Source organism: Bos taurus, chromosome 15, assembly GCF_002263795.3.
Source record: "Bos taurus isolate L1 Dominette 01449 registration number 42190680 breed Hereford chromosome 15, ARS-UCD2.0, whole genome shotgun sequence".
NCBI lineage: Eukaryota > Metazoa > Chordata > Mammalia > Artiodactyla > Bovidae > Bos > Bos taurus.
In genome coordinates this window covers 38657146-38679309 of record NC_037342.1, presented here as the reverse complement: position 1 = coordinate 38679309, position 22164 = coordinate 38657146, and the positions used below count along the sequence as shown (strand labels likewise).

At 42.8% G+C, this 22164-nt stretch overlaps 1 protein-coding gene across 1 annotated transcript in view; it reads left to right on the top strand.

Annotated features, from left to right (window-relative positions):
- Positions 1-22164, top strand: part of SPON1 (spondin 1) — a 315018-nt gene that overhangs the window by 93692 nt on the left and 199162 nt on the right.

Below are 22164 nucleotides of genomic sequence, written 5' to 3'. Positions count from 1 at the left end.
AAAGTTCCTTTTTTGCCGAGACATCTATTAACATTCAGCAGTTTGAGAAATGCAGTTATCACCTATTTTAAATACCATATTTTAAATATATTTAAAGGCTATATAGAGTGATACTGGGGGTTTAGGATTTCAGAAGGCCAATCGTCATGGGTAGATGGCCAAGGCTCCAATGCCAGCATCTAAGAAACACTTTTTCCTGGAGTTAGGAGCTGGAAACCTCCCAACCATCTTCCACTTCTTCAGATCCCCCAAGGCATTATGTATGTATTTGGTTCACTTGTTTGAAACTCTGGCAGGAGAACATTTCTTAAGACTTACAAGTCCAGCCTGGTCCTGAGAAGAGACTGATAAGGAGGCATTTTTCTTAGTCTCTGTAGTCATTGAAGTTTCTTGATCCAACTGTGCCTGGATTATGGGGGGAAACACACACACACACACACACACATACAGATATCTGGAGCCTCTGTCCATTATCCAGACTCAGCCCTGGATTTGGCCTGGCTTTACTACCATCTGTATGGATATCATTGTTTTCTTTAGTTTAATGCAAGCTGAGCATCTTTTCTCACATTCCTTGAGAAATTTGACTTTTGGCATTAATCTACGTTAGTGATTTTTTAAATTTAGCAGTAGAATTTATATATAACTATAAACTCCATATATAACATGTATCTAGTATCTAGCTGCAATGTGGGAGAAGGCCTTGTAGAAATAAATGAAGACCACTGAAATGAGAACAGAAACTATTTATTCAGAGGTTGCTCTATAGCAAGGGAAGTCAGCTGCCATCACTAGAATTTGGCAGAGACTCAAAGACAAGTGAGGAGTGGGAAAGCTTTATAGTGAAAAAAACAAAACAAAACAAAAGATTTAGGTAGTTTCTGACTGGAGATATTTGGTGTGGGGAAGTCGAGAGCGGGCTAACTAGAAATGAAGCATCTGACGTGGTTGGTTTGGAGAACATATTTGGCTTTCTCTGACTGGTCCTGAGCTGGAAATAGAGGAGGCAGTGGGGGCAAGAATTCGAGAGTTGGCATCACTGACCAAGTCCTAACCATGCTGGGCTAATGGCTGCAGAGGCTGTGGTTTGGCTTCCTAGACCATTTGCTGCAGAGGCTGGGGGTCAGAGTTTTTTGTCGTTGTTATATACAGCCTGGCCTTTGTCCATTAGTGTATTCATTCAGCCTCTTAGGCTGGAGACCGGGTTCTCAACCTGGCTGTCCATACCCATGCCCCTGTCCATGGCAGCCCTATGACTCCACAGAGCCTGGGGCTCTCCAACATTAGATCTACCTGATGAATCTTCTTGCTCAAAAGTCTTCCCTGGTAGCTTTGCTGGTAAAGAATCTGCCTGCAATGCGGGAGACCCAGGTCCGATTTCTGGGTCGGGAAGATCCACTGGAAAAGGAGTAGGCTACCCACTCCAGTATTCTTGGGCTTCCCTGGTGGCTCAGCTGGTTAAGAATCTGCCTGCAATGTGGGAGACCTGAGTTCGATCCCTGGGTTGGGAAGATCCTTTAGAGAAGGGAAAGGCTACCCACTCCGGTATTATGGGCTGGCGAATTCCATGCATGGACTGTATAGTCCATGGAATTGCAAAGAGTCGGACATGACTGAGCGACTTTCACTTTCACTTTCTCTAAAACTCTATCCCTTTGGCATAGATGTCTGGTTTTCTTTGATTTACTGTTCTCACAAGCCAGAAGTGTTTGATCTTCCTGTTGGAAGCCAGAAAGGCATCTCCTTGTTTACATTAAAAATGAACATATGTGAACATATGTCTGTAAATTAACATTGAACAAATGTGGCTTGTTCAGTCACTCGCTCTTTCAGTAAATGTAACTGAACTTCTGTTTGCACAGGTGTCAATATTACACAGGCAGCTGAGATTAAGATCTTGGCCCTCAAGGTTCTCAGAGGCCAATGGAGGAGAGAGAAAGGGGCAACCAACACTTTCTGTCTACTCTGAACTCAGCTACACATCTAGCAGTTTTTGTCTAACTTAATGTTCACAATAGGCTTCCCCTTTTCATGCAGGAGGTCACAAGTCCCAGTGAATTAGGCAGTTTCTTGAAGGTGCATGTCCATTTAATGCTAAAGCCCCATGTTCTTCCTTTCATCTTTTTATGAAGGAATTAAATATAACCTACAACCACTCACTAAAGAAATAATGATTTTATAGGTGAGACGTAAATATATTCACATTGAAAAATGTCACACGGTATAGAAAATAGTGAAATACAGAAAAATAGAGAATACAGAAAAAGTGAAATATCCCTGACATTTCTCCCAATAAATCCCACAGTCTTCTACCCAAAAGTAGCAATAGATATCAATTTGGTGTGTATTTGTTAGACTTTAATGTGTGCATTTATATGTATTAATATATAAATAAACATATAAGTACCCTTTATATAAATGGTATCATGGTCTGCATGATGTCCTGAACTTGATTTTAACTAAATAAAATGTATTAGAGATATTTCCAGGTCAGAACATATGGGTTTATCTCTCTTTTTAAACTGTTGCGTATAATCTACTGTGAAAATGTTTTAATTATTCCATAGTTGATGGACATTTAGATTGTTTCCAGTCTTTTACGATTACAAATAATGCTATAATAAACGTTCTTATATATGCCTGCTTGAGCAAATATGCAAGTTTTTGTCCATGGTAGCTGCCAAGAAGTAGGATCATAAGGGATACACATTTATAATTTTAATAGACGCTGCCAGATTTTCTTCTAAAAAGCTTGCCAACTTAAACACTCTCCCTGACTGTGAACAAGAGAATTTGTTTCCTTACTTGCTTAACAACGCTTGATGTTTATCATTCTTTAAAGTTCTGCCAATCTGATAGTTAAAAGTAACATTTTCTGGTAATTTTTATTTTCCCAATTACTAGTAATATTAGAATCTTTTCAAATATTTATTCCATTTCTCTTTTCTGCAAATGGCCATTCGCATCCTTGTCCACTTTTCTGATAGTTTCTTTTTAAAATTGATGTTTATATATATATCTGGTGGCTCAGTCGGTAAAGAATCACCTGCAATGCGAGAGACCTGGGTTTTATGCCTGGGTTGGGAAGATCCCCTGGAAGAGGGCATGCCAACTGACTCCAATATTCTTGCCTGGAGAATCCCCAAGGACAGAGGAGCCTGGCAGGCTGCAGTACATGGATTTGCAAAGAGTCGGACACGACTGAGCAACTAAGCACACAGCACATATATTTCTGTATATTTATATATAAAATATATTTGTATATTATGTATAAAATATATTTTATATTACATATTTTATATAAAATATATAAATGTTATATATATGTCTATACATAAATAATTTTATACATTTATGCTTAAAATTGATCCTTATACAGTACAGATAATAACAATTTGTTATAAATTTCAGATATTTCTACCTTTCTTTGCTTTCATCATCATAATTAACTTTGCTTTCATCATCCAGAAATTTGAAATTTTGATTTTAATCAAATATATCTATTTTTTCACTTATTAATTTTAATTTGTATCCTGTCTAAAAATAATCTTCCTACACAGCCAAGGTTATAAATATATCCCCATATTATTAATATTTTTATAGGTTTAAAAATAAATTTAGGTCTTTAATCTTCTTGGAATTTACTTTTGTGAATAATATGGTATCAGTAGGCCTCAACAGAAGATAAAAGGCACACTCAGCAGAAGTGCCAAAAGGTCAGTTGAATCAGGGGTCCATTTATGATGAAAGTGTTAGTTGCTCAGTCATGTCCAAATCTTTCTGATCGCATGGACTGTAGCCTGCCAAGCTCCTCTTGGAATTCTCCAGGCAAGAATACTGGAGTGGGTTGCCATTACCTTCTCCAGGGGATCTCCTGACCCAGGGATCAAACCCGGGTCTCCTGTTGCAGGCAGATTCTTCACCATCTGAGCCACCTGGGAAGCCAATGGTGTGGCCGAAAGAGAAGTGGGAAGAGCCTTTAGCACCCAGGCCTAAAGGGATAAGGGGAGGACACAGAAAATAAACAGAAAAGACTACCACCTCCCAGGAGCTAAAACCTTTGAATAAGGGAAGCTACTAGCCTGAGGTGACCCCACAGGGACCCCAACCTTGATTCCCTATCAGTTTTCCCTTTTGCCCTTGGCTTCAACTATGAGGACAACAGAGCCCATTGCTAGAGTCCACGCAGATTCTCCTCTCCAGCAAAGATCAGGGTGTGGAAGGATGCAGAAGGTGGCTGGAAGGGCAGACCAGAGCTGGCCAGCACAGATGAGAAATCAAAGTCTACTTATTTCTCTCAAAATGGCTTGGTCATTGTTGCACATTCGTTTGTCAAATAGTTTGTCCTTTCCTCAATTGTTTGAAGTGCTACTTTATCAAATATGAAATTTTTATACAGATCCGTTCTGTTCTGTTGATCTTTTTATCTATTCCTGCACAAAACCCATACCATTTCATAGCACAGTTTTATTTGATGTTTTGATAGCAAGTCATTGCTCATTAATCTTCTGGTTCAAAATGTTCATGGCTATTCAAGCAGATTCATAATTCCAGACAAATTGTAAAATGAGTTTATTGTGTTTAATAGAAACTTATATTGGGATTTTGAATGGTATTGCAAACCCTACAACATGTTCCCATATATAGCATCCTTACGATGTTTTCCCCATTAGAAATATGGAATATCTCCTATTCAGGTCTTTTATGTCCTTCAGGAAACTAATGTAATTTTTCTTCATTTAGATTGCACATTCTTATGAGGCTTCCTCCCCCAGGCATAGATATTTTATAGTTTTATTGCTCTTGCGAATGGGCTCTTTTTTCCTATTAAACTTTCTAATCATTGATTGCTTATGTTTAGGAAAGCTATTGATTCCTGTACCTTGAGTCTGAGTTTAGGCAGTGCTGAACTCTCTTGATAGTTCTAATGGCTTCTTTTTTCATTCTTTTGGGAAGTCATAAATATACCTTTGTTCCTTTTTCATGTTTTAGTTGATTATCTGTCACCTCTAGTACAATATTAAATGGTGGCATTCATGCTTATTCCTGATTTTAAGGGGAATACTATTATAGTTCCTTTTTAGTATAATGGGAAGTACAGGATTCAAACTGATGCCTTGACTCAAGTTGAGAAACACTCAAGTTGTCTAGCTGAGAAAGTTTCCTTCTTTTTCATATGGAAGGTAGTGTTGGAAAAACCAGTCACCCAATCAGTATCCATTGTACATATACTAGGTACCCCGAGTTGACCAGCGCTGAGAAAGTCTCAGAGTATAAACAAGGCTCCTGACTTCCAAGACACTATGCTGAAATCTAGTTGTGGTATAAATAAAAATGTGTATGCAAAAGTTAATGAATCTAAAACAGACATGAACTGGGGACAAATTAAACTTGGTTAGTCAGAAAGTAGATGCATGAAGAATGTAATAATGGGAGCACCAGAAGTCCTTAGAAAGGTTAGTTGATATGTTGAAGAAAGTAGTAGGGTTTGGGTAAATGGACAGAAGGGAAGAGGTCCTTCCAAGTGAAGGGGGTGGACAGGGAGAAAACTGCTCTGAGAAGTTGGAGCGGAGAGTAAATATGGTAGTTCTGGGTGACAGTAAACAGACAGACTTGGTGAAATTAGAAGGTCTTTGTGGGCCAAGATCCACTGCTAAATCATAGAAGTTCTTCAGTATCAAGATAAAGAGGTTGATCTTGATTCAAAAGGAGTAAGGGAGCCATTAGTGAGTATTAAACTCTGGACTGACATGCTGGGAGGAAAGTTCACTAAAAAAGTTAGTAAGGATGCTTCAATCTGGCAGCAGAATTCAGGAAATATGAAAGAGGAGATGCTAACTTTGTTGCAGAGCCCTCACTTGGAAAAAGGGGCTTTTGCCTTACTCTGTTTGGGTAATATTCCTGGGAGAAGGTGGCTCAGTAGTATAAGTGGCACAGTCTGCTCAGTTTCTGTAGATGACAGTTCTGAAGCCCACTTAGCTGATTATGTTCCGTTGCCCAGGAGGGCTGGGAAGGGAAGCACTGAGCAATTATGACTTTCCTTTTGGCACAAACCTGACACCGTTTCTTTTTTATTTGGATGCAAAGATTTGAACATTTCTAAATTACAGGTTTTCCAGGCATTCTTACTAGCTTTCTCCCTGCAAATGAATGACCCGGCACTTAGTTTCCCTGGCATGCTACAGTACTGCAAACTGTTATAGCAAAGTAGTGACTGACTGAAAGAAAAAGCCTCTGTGAATAGATGTTTACAGACCCCATCAGAGGGAAGTCCTATGCCCTTAAGTCTGATAAAAGTTTGTTCCTTGAAGTGATCCTCTCTTTCCATAGCTTTATTACTAGATTTACGACACTCACTTGTCACCTCCTGGGAGGGTCTGAGATGTGGGTTGCCTTACTCTGAAGGAGACAGTCACTTGGTAAACCATTTGGGGAGTTCAACTTCATAAAACAATGATTGGTGGTAGGCAGTAATAACAGCCCAGCACCAAGCCCTGCTCTGGGTACATTACAAATACTTATTTAATCCTCAGAGCAACCCCATGAACAGGATACTGAGGAGGACTCCAAGGTACCGAGAGGTTAAGTAACTTGCTCAAGGTCACAGGGTAAGTGACAGAGCTGGAATTTAAACAGAAGCATCTGCGATCTGAGTACTGCACTCTACCATCTCAGATGGGCCAAGTTCAATTGCAGCTACCTCTCCAACATCATCATCATCTGCGAGGTCTGTCTCTTCTTTCCTTCACTAGCTTTACAATTGCTGCCTTATTCACGGACACTTCTTGTCTCACTGTTGCAGGAACATTGTACTGTTCCCCTAGCTCCTCCCTGTGATCTTCCTCACACTGGCATAAGAATTGCTGTCCTCGTACACAGCTGAGCAACACCACTTACACATCAAACTTGAAGGGGGCCCTCCATCACCTTCCAGATCAAGTCTAGAATCCTGATCAGAGCACTAAAGTCTCCCTCTGTCCCTTACCAGAGTCACTGACCAGCCTCTTCTTCCCCTGAATCCCTCCATGAACACTGTTCTGCCATTCTTGTCTGCTCACTCTCTAACATTTATTGAGCACCTCCTGCATGCAGTCAATGAGGACACAGAGGCTATCTCTGAGGGTGTCACAGTCAGGGGTGAAACACATATCAAGTCCATAGTCCTTCATCTGCGTTTCTGAAATCCAAAAAGTCCTAAAATAGGAAGATGTTTTCCTAACTCTTTTAGGGCCCAAGCCTGCCTTGAGCTGAATTCAAGTTACTTATAGCTTTTCAGTGTGAATATTAATGTATTTGCTGCAGCCCCAGACCCTAATGAGGATGTTACAAAATATATGAAAAATATTATCTTTCTGAAATCCAAAAATATTTTGAATTCTGAGACGTGTCTGGTCTCAAAGGTATGAGATAAGGGAACTTAGCTGTCTGATGGGAAGTTTGCTCATGGAAGTATCACTTAGGGTGCTGGAGGAGCAGAGAAGGCAGCCCTCTGGCAGGACAGGGTTTCACAGAAATGTTAAAAACAAGCACTTCATTGCTTGCCAGTGAAATAACCTGTTCCCAGATGCAGCTACTATAATATCTGAGACCACCTTCAGTGTTCCCATCACCAAAGTATAAAGCCAAAATTCCTTAGCATGGGGTCCAAGGCGCCTAGTGACGTTTCCAGATGCCTTTGCAGTCCATTTCTAGGTGTTCCTCCTCTCACCCAAGGCTGTGAGCTTCACAGAGGAGGGGGTCAATTGTACTCATCTTCGTGGTCCTAATACAGGAGTTGGCAGACCACAGTCTGTGGGCCGTATCTGGCCCACTGCCTGTTTTTATAAAGGAAGTCTTATTGGAGCACAACCAGGTTCATTCATTTATGTATTGTTTAGGGCCGCTTTCATCCTACAGCAGCTGTATCAAGAAGTTGCAATAGAGACCAAATAGCCTACAAAGGCTAAAATAATTTTTAAATGGAGCCTTTTAGTAAACAGTGTACTGACCCCTGCTCTAATGTATCCCCAGTGCTAGGAATGCAAGCAATTCCTGGCCTGGGCTCTCCTAAAAGCCCAGCTGGGACAAAGTCTTGTGTTCAGGCAGTTTATTAGGGAAGTGATTCTGGGGAGGAGGAGGGGCAGAGGGTTGTGGGTTTATTTGATCAAATGTTGTTAACCTGTCCTAGATGATACTTGATCCTCTAGGACTTTTTGAAAAGGCTTATGACATGTATCTCAGAACTGTGTGCCCTGGAATGAAGGCGAAAGTCATTATTCTCCACTCATCAAGGGTAGCCCCACAAGCATTAATGCCCTGCAATTCTGGGCTGCACTTATGTGAATATTCATCAGATTCTGAACATGCACTGCAGCATCAGAGAAGCTCTGGGACAGGAAGCAAGAGGTACGCTACACGGACAAGGTGTGTACCATCCACTGACATGGACAGAGCTGCTCACTGCAACAGAGGATGGAGTCAGAGTTGGGATGAGAGGATGTGAAGAGGTGTATAGCAATGCTCAATGCATCACTTAGTGTGAATAATAGTGTAAGTAGCTTATATTTATGCCAAGAACTATGCTAGGTGCATTGCATGCCTTATCTTACTTAATCTTCATAAAAGCCCCGTGGGGTCTTCATAATACTATTCCCATTTTCTTGATGAGAAAACGAAGGTTTAGAGAGTTTGTATTCAGGATAATAAAGCAGTTAAGTGATGGGACTGGGTTTTTAACCCACTTCCATCAACTCCAAAGTCCTTATTGTTAACTAATCACCACCAAGCTACATTGACCCCCACACCCCTGCCTTCTGCCTCAGTTGGCCTGTGAAGCCTGAAGGGGCAGAGTCCCTCCTGTAAACCAGGGGCAGAGGACTGCCTGTCCAGTTGAGGGGTGGTGTGCGGATACTGTTTCCAAAGTGAAGAAACTAAATGTCATTTAGAAAATGGAAAACAAACCCAGGGACCTGGCAAGACAGAATCTTGTTAGTGGGAAGGGAGGATGAGTATTAGGAGGAAATAGCCAGAGCTCATAATACTTTGTAACTTCATGTAACTTCAGCTTCACCAACTCTTTTTATCTTGGAAGGAAATATCACAAAACCCACATGTGATGACTCTCTGTATGATTTACAGGCAGCTGGCAGGGTTAGAAGGACCTGATGTGGCTGAAGTGCAGCTTACTCTACAGTTTTTTTTGGCATTAGGTATTGAGAAGAACTATGGGCTCTTTTGTCATAAAATAGAGTGACTCTCCCTTGAGGCTGACTAGGAAGGACCTCAGCAATGCTAACTAGGGGTGGAAGCAAAGAATCAACAGAAAAGGGGGTGGGAAACCCCAGACCCGTGGAACCAGACAGTTAGAGACCAAAGCTGTGGTTAAAAGGCAGTATGTGCTTGGTTCAGGAAAACCTAGATACTCCAAGACTACCACCCAACAGGTGGAATCCAGATGCCAGGGCTTGCTGGGAGGCTGGTGGTGGCGTGGTTGCAGGGGAGCAGTCCAGTGGTGGCAGAATTTCATTCAGCAGCTGGAGTCCCGCGTGTAGGATCCAGCTCCCAGGGAGGAAATGGGAAGAATTAAACAGGAAGTATATGCTGAAGAGCCGCTCTAGGCACAGCAGCAAACTGAGGCTCAGATGGAACACTGAAACCCACACTGCAGGGGGTGGTGGTGTGACCGCGACTCGGGGCAGGGAGTGGGGGGGGATGCACAAGTACACGTGGACCAGGGCCCAGAGCCCAGAACCCAGGCAGCAAGGCCAGTCCCACTCCTCTCTCACTGATGGAGCAGGGCTCGCCAAGGTACTTTGGATCCTGATCACAGTGAGATCAAAACATGACATTTAGACCTTGGGGACATTTAAAAAATTGGAATTAAATTCATGTCGCAAAATTAACCATTTTGAAGTCATCAATTTGGCAGCATGTGGTACATGCACAGTGTTGTACAACCACCACCTCTATCTAGCTCCAAAATGTTTCTGGTTCTCCACAGTAAAACCCTTTACCCGTAAGCAGTGAACTTCATTCTCCTCTCCTCAGCCCCTGGCAACCACCAATCTGCATGCTGTCTCTATGGATTTGCCTATCTCAGTAAATTCCACTCATATAAATGGAATCATGCAGTACGTGATCTTTTGCCTCTGATTTTTTTCATTTATATAATGTTTTTGAGGCTTATGTATATTATAACATGTGTTGGTACTTCATTCCTTTATATATCTGTATAACTTTCCATTATATGTATATACCACAATTTGTTTGTCCCTGTGAACATGTTTGGCATGAAATGGTCACAAAATAAAGATGGAGACATTTATGCAACAGTGAAAAATCACCAGATGTTATAAGACCTACATTAACCTTTCAATCCACATATCTATTTTTTTAACCAGGGAATATACAAGAGATGTGTTGCTCCACTCCTGAGCCTCACCCCATACCTGGGAAGGACAGTGATGACTCTGGGACAAGGGTAGAAGAGGACAAAGAGATGGTTTCAAACCTACTTTGTCTCTTGGGGTCATAAAGTAAGTGTATTGGCCTGCTGGTGGGCAGGACAGGAGCCCAGACCTCCCAGGGCATAGCCTGCTATAGGCTGGGTCCACAGACTCCACTGCAGGACTGTGGTTTTCTGGTGTCTGCCACTTGGTGGATGAGGCTAGTCTAGAGGCTAATGCAAGCTTCCTGAGGGCAGGGCCAGGGACCAGAGGATTCCGGGACTGGTTCCTCCGGTGGCTGGAGCTAGGTCCTGGGCCTTCTGTAGGGCTGTGCTGTGTTCAGAAACAGCTGTGTGCTCAGGAGATCTTTAGGCAGCCTGTCTGCTGATGGGTGGGGCTGTGTCTCTCCTTTCCCCCAGTTAATTGCTTGGCTTGAGGCATCTCAGCACCTGTAGGCTATTGGGCTAATGAACTGGAGGTAGATTTCAAAAAGGCACCACCAGCATCAACCCGGAGAAGGCAATGGCATCCCACTTCAGTACTCTTGCCTGGAAAATCCCATGGATGGAGGAGCTTGGTAGGCTGCAGTCTCTGGGGTCACTAAGAGTCGGACAGTACTGAGCGACTTCACTTTCACTTTTCACTTTCATGCATTGGAAAAGGAAATGGCAACCCACTCCAGTGTTCTTTCCTGGAGAATCCCTGGGACGGGGGAGCCTGTTGGGCTGCCATCTCTGGGGTCGCACAGAGTCGGACACGACTGAAGCGACTTAGCAGCAGCAGCAGCATCACCCAGCACCCCAACCAGCACCCACATCCACATGATAGAAGTAGCTCCCAAGAATGGCTGCTGCCAGTGTCTCTGTCCCTAAGGTGAGCCACAGTCCCTCCACCCTTTCTAGGAGACGCTCCAAAACCAGCAGGTAGGTCTGACCCAGGCTCCTATCAAATTAGTTGCCTTTGCCCTGGGACCTGGAGCTCATGGGATCTTGTGTGCACACTTAAGGACTGGAGTCTCTGTTTCACCCAGTCCCTGGGGCTCCTGAAATCAAGCCCCACTGTCTTTCAGGGCCAAATGCTCTGGGGGCTCGTCTTCTCAATGCAGGGACCCTGGGGTGGGGAGCGTGTTGCAGGGCTCAGAACTCTCACGAGACAGTGGAGGTGGAAATGGTGGGAGAACCTCTGCATTGTCAATGTTCTCCAGTATAATTATCTGCCTATCTGGGGGTACGGGGCTTTGTCATGAGTTTGCCCCTCCTACCCATCTGCTTGTGGCTCCTTCTTCATGTCTTTAACTGTAGAAGTTCTTTTCTGGTATGTTCTGGTCTTTTTCACTGATAGTTGTTCTGAAAATAGTTGTGATTTTGGTGTGCCCATGCTAGAAGGTGAGCTCAGGCTCTTTCTACTCTGCCGTCTTGGTAGATCTCATGAAGTAAGTGTAAAACAGGTTGGCATATTTTATCCTGTCACCAAAATGGCTTGATTAGATAGATCTTTTAGACCCAGCATGTAACCACAGGGTAACAAAGTCATATACCTAGTCATCTGGAAGAAGCGTGGGCTGAAGTCCACTGAAGACACAAACAGCTCTAGAAAAATGGGCAGAGGGTCCTCTGTGCTGTAGAAGATGACATTTCTCCATAGATCATCACCATTCATTTGCAACCACTAATCAAAGAATTCTCCTTGAACTATTTGCCTTCCTGCAAGCCTGATTGCTACAAAGAACACCCAAACTAAAGCCAATGAAGAAATGAGATTAAGTAAGAAGAAAGAAGGGCTTTCCTGGTGGCTCAGTGGTAAAGAATTTGCTTGCAAGGCAGGAGACGTGGATTCAATCACTGGGTCAAGATGATCCCCTGGAGAGGATATGGCAACCCACTCCAATATTCTTGCCTAGGAAACCCCATGAACAGAGAAGCCTGGTGGGCTACAGTCTGTGGGGAGGCAGAAGAGTCTGCAGAAGAGTCAGACATGACTTAGCAACTAAACAACAAGAAGAACACCCCCTCTCCTTCCATGATTAATTATTGTAGGTTGATTTCAGCTACATTTTTCTTTGGGTATCTCCGTAACATTTTGCATTTAACAGCCCCTGGAAGCCAGGAAAATAGAGGAGAAAAAGTTCTATAATATCTTAGTTCTGTGCTGTTCGTAAATGAAAATCATTGTTAATTTAGGGTTTGACAGCTGTGGTGCATTGTAATCCAGGGCAGCTGTCATCAGCACTTGGGCTTATTTTTCAAACAGATGTTTAATTTGACTTTAGTGTTATTGCCAATTTTTGAGGAGAAAGAGAAGGGAAAGCAGAAACAGAAAAAATCATTTTATTCATCATTTGGTTTCTTTTCAAAACATAAATCGATATGATTACCGATGACATCAGAATTGCTCTAATTGCAGTTTGGGGTGCAGGACTGGTTAACTGTCATCTTATGTGGTCCAGAGTCCTTTTTTTTTTTTTTCTTTCCTAAAGTCAGAGGCTGTCTTGCAGGAATCACACCTAGACTCTGAACAACAGTCCCAGCTACCCAGAAAAGCCTTCCAGAGTGCAAGAGAAAATCGAGGAGTGGTGGTGATCCATCACTGGGCTGTAACCCCAGATGAAAGGTGCGAGGCTGAGGCCTGTCTTGTGGCCGTGGAACCAGGAAGCTGGCAAGAGCGGAGCCCCTGGAATGACAGCCAGGGTCTCCCACTCACTCTCCCATCTCTACCATGCTTATGGGGCTCAGGCAGCTGGATTCGTGCGTCCTCACAGTGTGCAGATCGGTCTCAGTGTATAAAATTAAATACATCTGTGGCTCCATGTAGAAATCGGATGAGTCAGAACGTCCTTGAAAAGGCCCCACTGTTCCAGTCCACATCGCTGGGAAGAATCTTCCTTCACATCAGCTGTGTCACTATGCAAACCCACTTCCTGGATCTGATTCCTCTACCCTCACTTTTTTTGAGTTTGGGTCCTACTCTGTATCATCTATCATGTGTCCAGTCACAGGCCCCCGGTCCCTAACCGACAAGGCCTCTGTTGCTGGGACTCAGATGCAATCACACACTCACTGCATTTCTCCGTATGGGGAGAAGAAAGGCTCACCTTGCCTGCTTCCTCAGTCAACAGTTGTGATGTGTGCTATACAAGAGGAGCCCACCCCAACAATAAAGTTGGCAGGTATCCTGGATCCCAGCTCTTAAGTCATGGTTGGATAGAGAATGATCCACAGCCTAACCCAGTACTGCTCGAAATAACAGGATGCTCTCAACAGAACCAGAGATGTGCTCCCTGAGGGCCAAGTCTGACTCCTCAAAGGGTGACCCCCATTTCTTTAAATGGAAAATATTGTTTGCAGATGATTAATCAGGAACAAATCCCTGGCGGCTCAGATGGTAAAGAATCTGCCTGCAATGCAGGAGACCCAGGTTCAATCTCTGGTCAGGAAGATCCGCTGGAGAAGGGAATGGCAACTCACTCCCATATTCTTCCCTGGAGAATCCCATGGGCAGAGGAGCCTTGTGGGCTAAAGTCCATGGGGTCACAAAGAGTCAGACACAACTCAGTGACTAACACACACGCACACACATAGAAAGATTAAGTTTCTGCCAGGTTGACCACCCAAGAATTTGAGGGAATCAGGAAATCCAACCAGTCCATTCTAAAGGAGATCAGTCCTGGGTGTTCTTTGGAAGGAATGATGCTAAAGCTGAAACTCCAGTACTTTGGCCACCTCATGTAAAGAGTTGACTCATTGGAAAAGACTCTGATGCTGGGAGGAATTGGGGGCAGGAGGAGAAGGGGATGACAGAGAATGAGATGGCTGGATGGCATCACTGACTCAATGGATGTGAGTTTGAGTGAACTCCGAGAGTTGGTGATGGACAGGGAGGCCTGGCATGCTGCAATTCATGGGGTTGCAAAGAGTCGAACATGACTGAGCAACTGAACTGAACTAGAACAATTATTGGGCTCCCCTAATAGCTCAGTTGGTAGAGAATCCACCTGCAATGCAGGAGACCTCCTTTTGATTCCTAGGTCAGGGAGATCCACTGGAGAAGAGATAGGCTACTCACTCTAGTATTCTTGAGCTTCCCTTGTGGCTCAGCTGGTAAAGAATCCACCTGCAATGAGGGAGACCTGGGCTCGATTCCTGGGTTGGGAAGATCCCCTGGAGAAGGGAAGGCTACCCACTCCAATATTCTGGCCTGGAGAATTCCATGGACTGTATAGTTCATGGGGTTGCAAAGAGTCAGGCACAACTAAGCGACTTTCACTTTCTTTAGGACAATTATTATGGTATCAAAAGCTCTGACCTGTTGCTTGCCACTTGGTTACCTGAGTCTAGACTCCTCCAGCCACTGCTTCCCTGCCTTTCCTCCACTCATGGAGCCCATCCCTCAATACCTCACATCCCAGCTAAGGCTAAGCAACAGTGGTAGTAAGATGTTGTTAAAAGCCTGGGGAGTCAGAGACGAGAATCGTAACACAGAGGCCCTATGTCACTGGCTTATAGATTTAGCTGTTCTCAGGGCCCAGAAGCCCAAGATCATCCTTGGGGTTTCACTGCTCTAACACTTGGTGGGCATCAGGCTCTCTTCCCAACATCAAGAGCCAATTTAGTTCCCCCTCAAGAGAGTGCCCCGTATGAGTCCCACTTGACCCAAATCCAGACCCAATTTCCCTCTGGTTTAGTTCATTTGACATTGTAGTTATGAAGATGGTTTCAGGTCAGACAGTCTGAAACTGAGTCCTGACTCCACCTCTTAGAAATGACATCAGGCAAGTCGTTAAACTCTGCATACTTCAGATGCCTCTCCTGTCCAGCGGGGATAATAATAGTATCTGCCTTATAGGATTGCTTGAGGGTTAGATAACTTAATATATATGAAGTGTTTAGAACAGTGTCTGGCCCAGAAGCAACTCTGTACAAGGCTATATTACTATCATTGTCATTATTATTGCTTTACATTTGTAATACAGTGAAGATTATCACAAAAATGTCTCTAAGACAAAAGAAGTGGTTCACCCCTAGAAGTGAATTCCAGTTTCTGGCATTTAGGACAAAAATTATAAATGGTTTTTTGAACTTAAAAACTGTTAAGTTTCAGTCTCACTGAATCTCATTTCCCTTTGCTTCTTGCCAATTTCCATAAAGACTAAGAAGCAGCGTTAAGAAAAACATAAAACAAAATAGTCATGTTAAAGTTTTAAAAAATCAAGTCTGGGAAAATAAAAATGAAAATATAACACTGAGACAAGAGGAAGACCAAGCACAAATATACAGTAGCCTAGTTCCCGTAGAGTTGTGGTAGTAACAGCTTACAACCCATTAAATAAAATGAGAAATTAGAGGACCAGTGAGATAAATGCAGACCTATGCTAGCTAAATAAATGAATGCATAATTGGAAAGTCTGATAAAGAACAGGATGTTTATATAATCTCAAAATACCTGCCCTCAAAATATTAACTTACGAAGAGAAAGCCAGGAGTGTTAGAATGGAGGAGTTCAGCAGACACCTGTAATGGGACAAATCTGAATTTAAATTTCGTGCTCCCGACAGGATGCAGTGAGAAGAACACAGCATCATTTCTGTGATATTCCTGCTCCAGGTGCACAACCTTTACATGTAATCTTCAGAACTTTCAAAGTCAAAGAAGTCAAGGAAACCCTGAGGAACTGCTCCAGATTGAAGAAGGCATAGTAAATATAATCCAAGGGCAGTGCTGTGATTCTGCATAAGACCTTCTGGGCATAGAAGAACAATTGTCAAAACTTGAATAGGGTTTGAGGATTAGGTGTATTAATGTTAACTTCCTGAGTCTTACTGTTACATTGTGGTTACATAAGAGAATATCTTTATTTACAGGGAAAACATGAAAGTACTCAAGGTGATTGGATATCATGTCAACCACTTACTTTCAAATGCTTCAGGGGAAAAAAGTTCTTTGTACTGTTTTGGATTTTTTTTTTTTAAGGTTGAAATAGTTTCAAATTAAACAGACTCAGCTCAAAGGCAGCAGGAGCTAAAGGAAAGAGAACTGCCTTTGTACCTTTCCTTCTCTTCTTTCTTCTTTTTCCATTTTCTTCCTGGTTTCTTCCTCCCAGAAGGTTGGACTAAGGTGAGGATGAGAAGATGTTGTTCAGTCGCTCAATTTTGTCCAACTCTTTGTGACCTCATGGGCTGCAGCACGCCAGGCTTCCCTGTTCCTTCACTGTCTCCCAGAGTTCGCTCAAACTTATGTCCACTGAGTCGATGACGCCATCCAACCATCTCATCCTCTGTCGCTGGATGTCATGATCTTAGTTTTTTGAATGTTGAGTTTTAAGCCAGATTTTTTCACTGTCCTCTTTCACTTTTTATCAAGAGACTCTTTAGTTCTTTTTTGCTTTCTGCCATTAGAGAAGACATTGATTGGGCTCAATCAAGAAGACTGGCCAGGACTTGTTAGGTCTGAGAGGCTGGGGTATCCTTTTATTCCTTGACTTCTTCACAGTAGCGGCACAGATTCCTCGGAGGAACCATGCCAGGCGCCAAGGATGCAGAGCACAGCTTTGCTTGTGGTGGCAGGGGTCACGGGGAATGGATGGACCCATCACTGGGCAGCACGCATGGGAAGAGCACAGGGCTGAAAGGGAGAGAATCCAGCCTAGTCTGAGGTGGTGCAGAAGGTCCAAAGAGATCAACTTGTGAGCTGACACAAAACCAGAGCAGAGGAAACTTGTGTGGGAGTGTCCTGAGGCCAGGTAAAGCAAGGGGCGTTTGAGAACCTGAATGTGGTCCTGATGGCGGAGTAGGAAGAAGTGTGCCTGGGTCAGAGGTGGCTGGCACTCAAGAAATGTGATTGTTTTTCTTTGCTTTTCTTCTTTTCTTTATCCTGCTTGTCTTTCTTTCTTTCTCTCCTTCCTTCCTTTCTTTTTCCCAAAACATCCCTCCTTTGAGCATTCAGCTGAGTGTTGCTCTAATTTTTTTAATGACAGTAATAATAATAGCCGAAATGTATGCCAGAAACTCTGTATACAAAGAAAATACCACTCTCCCATTTTATGGCGAGGAAGCTAAGGCTCAACTTGCCCAACATCATAAGTAGTGACACTGGCATTTGAATCCCAGACAGTCTAACTCTGCAGCCCAAGCTTTTATTTTCCTTTTTAAAAATTTTTATTATGTTTTAATTGGTGGAAAGCTGCTTAGAATTTTGTGTTGATTTCTGCTGTAGAACAACACAAATCAGTCATAATTATATATAAATATATATATATATATATATATATATCCCTTCCCTCCTACATCTCCCACCTCTCCCCAACTCCTCTAGGTCATCAGAGTGCCAGGCTGAGATCCCTGGGTTATTTAGCAACTTCCCACTATGTTTTACATATGATAGTGTATTATGTCAGTGCTACTTTCTCAGTTCATCCTACCCTACCCTCCCCTGCTGTGTCTACAGTCCACTCTCTACCAGGTTCATCAGTACCATTTTCCTAGATTCTCTCTATATGTCTTAATATCCGATGCTTCTTTTCTCTTTCTGACTTACTTCACTCTGTCTCAGAGGCTCTAGGTTTATCCATCTCACTACAACTGACTCAAATTTGTTCATTTTATGGCTGAGTAATAGTCCATTATATAAATGTACCAAACTTCTTTATTTATGGGCATCAAGTTGCTTCCATGTCCTGGCTATTGCAAATATTACTGCAGTGAACACTGGGGTATGTGTGTCTTTTACAATTGTGGTTTTCTCAGGGTATATGCCAAGCAGTAGGATTGCTGGGTCACATGAAGAGATTCCTTAGAAAAAGAAATCTGGGGAAAATATCTATCATGTGACCCAGCAATCCTACTGCTTGGCATATACCCTGAGAAATATATTATACATAATTATATATATGTATAATATATATAATATAATATATAACATATATTATATATATTATATATATATAACATATAATATATATATTATATATATAATATATTATATAACATATATTATAATATATGTTATATATATGCAATATATATAATGTATATACAGTATATATAATATACATATATACATATATATGTACATAGATTTTATATATATGCATATATATATATATAATATATACATATATTCAGATCAGTCGCTCAGTCGTGTCTGACTCTTTGCAACCCCATGAATTGCAGCACGCCAGGCCTCCCTGTCCATCACCAATTCCCAGAGTTCACTCAGACTCACGTCCATCGTGTCGGTGATGCCATCCAGCCATCTCATCCTCTGTCGTCCCCTTCTCCTCCTGCCCCCAATCCCTCCCAGCATCAGAGTCTTTTCCAGTGAGTCAACTCTTCGCATGAAGTGGCCAAAGTACTAGAGTTTCAGCTTTAGCATCATTCCTTCCAAAGAACACCCAGGGCCGATCTCCTTTAGAATGGACTGGTTGGATCTCCTTGCAGTCCAAGGGACTCTCAAGAGTCTTCTCCAACACCACAATTCAAAAGCATCAATTCTTCGGCACTCAGCTTTCTTCACAGTCCAACTCTCACATCCATACATGACCACTGGAAAAACCATAGCCTTGACTAGACGGACCTTTGTTGGCAAAGTAATGTCTCTGCTTTTCAATATGCTTTCTAGGTTGGTCATAACTTTCCTTCCAAGGAGTAAGCGTCTTTTATTTTCATGGCTGCAGTCACCATCTGCAGTCATTTTGGAGCCCAGAAAAATAAAGTCTGACACTGTTTCCACACTTTCCCCATCTATTTCCCATGAAGTGATGGGACCAGATGCCATGATCTTCGTTTTCTGAATGTTGAGCTTTAAGCCCACTTTTTCACTCTCCTCTTTCACTTTCATCAAGAGGCTTTTGAGTTCCTCTTCACTTTCTGCCATAAGGGTGGTGTCATCTGCATATCTGAGGTTATTGATATATATATGGCTATGTCAGTTTATTAATACATTCCCACCAACAGTGCAGGAGGGTTTCCTTATCTCCACGTTCTCTCCAGCATTTATTATTTGTAGATTTTTTGATGATGACCATTCTGACTAGCATGAGGTAATATCTCTTAGTAGTTTTGATTTGCATTTCTCTAATAACAAGTGATGTTGAGCATCTTTTCATGTGTTTATTGTCATTTATAGGTCTTCTTTGGAGAAATGTATGTTTCAGTCTTCTGCCCATTTTTTGATCGGGTGGTTTTTTTTCTGATATTGAGCTGTATGAACTGTTTATATATTTTGGAGATTAACCCTTTGTCAGTTGCTTCATTTGCAATTATTTTCTCCTATTCCTAGGGTTGTCTTTTCATCTTGTTTATAATTTCCTTTGCTGTGCACAAGCTAGGTCCCATTTGTTTATTTTTGTTTTTATTTCCGTTAATCTAGGTGGTGAGTCAGAAAGAATCTTGCTGTGATTTATATCAAAGAGTATACGGCCTGTGTTTTCCTATAAGAGCTTTATAGTTTCTGGCCTTACATTTAAGTCTCTGCCACAGTGTGTGAGTAGCTCTTTACTGAGGCTGAATTCTTGTGAGGACTGTCTTTTATAAACGGGGCTTGTGAGCCTTATTAGTTTTCTAACTGGGGAGGGTGAACAGGGGAGAGGCTTATGAACTCTGGTCTATGGATGCATCTTACCCACTCAGGTCCACTCCCCTCTCACCCTACTTGCTGCCTTCCCACGCCTGTATGGTCAGCAGCCTTGTGAAACCTACCATGGGGCCAGGTAAACCTGGACCCTGGGCTGGACCAGCTGATGGTTGTACCCTGCATGGCAGCAGAGCCAGAGCAGCTCATAGTAGAGGAGGGCAGGAGGGGTCAAATAAAAAAAAAAGGAGGGGGGCTGCTGAGGATCAGGCCCAAAGGTCCCCACTGGAAAAGGCAGTCACAAGGGAGGAAACAAGACAAAGATGAGTCAAGATGAGTGGTTTAGGATGGAAACCATGACTGAGTGAGACCAAGGTATAAAAGGCCCGTTTGTATGTGATTCTGTAGGTGGCACTTGGCCTCAGAGGGAAGGAGGGTCAGAGTATCTTTCATTGCCCTCCACCTCCCACTACTGCCCCCCGCCCAGGGATCAATCATTCAATGGACAAACATTTCATGAGCACCTACTATGTGCTGGGCTTGTGCCAGGTATCGGGGAGGGAAGAAGAGAGACAAACGCTGAGGGACTGGCTGGAGGATTTTACCTGAAACCCTTCAATGCCAGGCTGTCTTTGGAACACGCTGCCTTTCTATGTTCACTTGAGCCCCAGAACACAGCCAAGGGTTACTGGCTGAGGCTGGTGAGGTGAGGGGGTTAGTGTGGGAGGGGAGAACTCACCCCCCAGTAGCCGCTACCATGGCCATCTCAAAACTAGCTCTTTATGGAAAGGCCTAACTTTCACACACCTCCACAATCCCCACAGATTCTGTTGCTAATAACATTTTTCAAGCTGGTTCTCAACTGATTATATTATATTAGGCAGTTTGCCTGTTGCAGAGGGGCTCTGGGCTCAGACAGGTCAAGGTTGGAGTCTTGGCTCTACCCAATCTGAACCTGGTGTCTTTCCTATAAAATGAGGGTAAGGAGCTAGGGGGTGGGAAGTATCTCTTTTCAATTTTAAAATAGTTTAGGGTGGCTCAGATGGTAAAGCATCTGCCTACAATGCAGGAGACCCAGGTTCTATCCCTGGGTTGGGAAGATCATCAGAGCACCTTCTCAGTACTCTTGGAAAGGTAACATCCTTTTCACGGTGGAAGGTTAAGGCTCACAGAGGTAATGTGATTTGAAATGGGTCACAGAGACTCTGAGTGTAAAAGTCAAGATAGGAACCTGTTCTCCACTTTTGAAATAGAAAAGATTTTCTGTGTTTACACCCATTTTTAACCCATTCTGATGATCAGAATCACCGTATAACACTTAGGACGCTTATGTATTCTATCTTTGCCCCATAGTTTTGGCTTGAGATTTCCTTGTAAACAGGAGTTGGGAGAGAGCTATGGGTTGTGGAGTCAACCTCACTGGGTTTCCAATCCTGACTCCACTGCTTAAGAGTTGTATAAACATGTGCAAGTACTTGGTCCCTCTCTACCTTGGCTTTTTACTGCAAAGGAGATAATAATAGTACCTACCTCATAGGTGGAAGAATTAAACCAGATAATGTATCAGTGATTCTCAACCCTGGCTGCAAAATGGAGTCGTCATCCGAGCAGCTTTGTAAAATCACCTGTGTTCTGCACCCTCCCTCTCCTCGAAATCTGATCTCCTTGGACTAGGATGGAATCAGGGTGTCAACAGTTTTTAAAAGCTCCCCCAAATGACTTTAAAGAGTAACCAGGGCTGAGAACACTTGAAGTCTATAAAATGCTACTGTGGAGTACCTGGCACACAGTCAGCACTCAGTAGATGTTAGTCATTGTTATACAAGCTGATAAAAATCTAGGCTGTGCGCTAACATTGGAGAATAGGTACCAACATCCAGTGGGCCCTAGTCACTATGCAGTGCCCTGTGGGTAGTTTCAGGGATGAGCAAAAAAAGGTCTCTACTTAATAAGGATTTCATTAACTCTCTAGTTGGGTAGAAAAGGAACAAGTACATGAGAAGTTAAATAGCAACATAAGGTTTAAAGTAGAAGAAAGGAAGACCATATTTTTCAAGCTTTTACTTCATGCCAGAAACTTTCCATACTGGCTGAACTCATTAATTCTCACAAGGGTAGATATTAACCCTAATTTGTAGGGCAGAAAACTGGATCTCAGGGCTGTAATTCACCTAGGT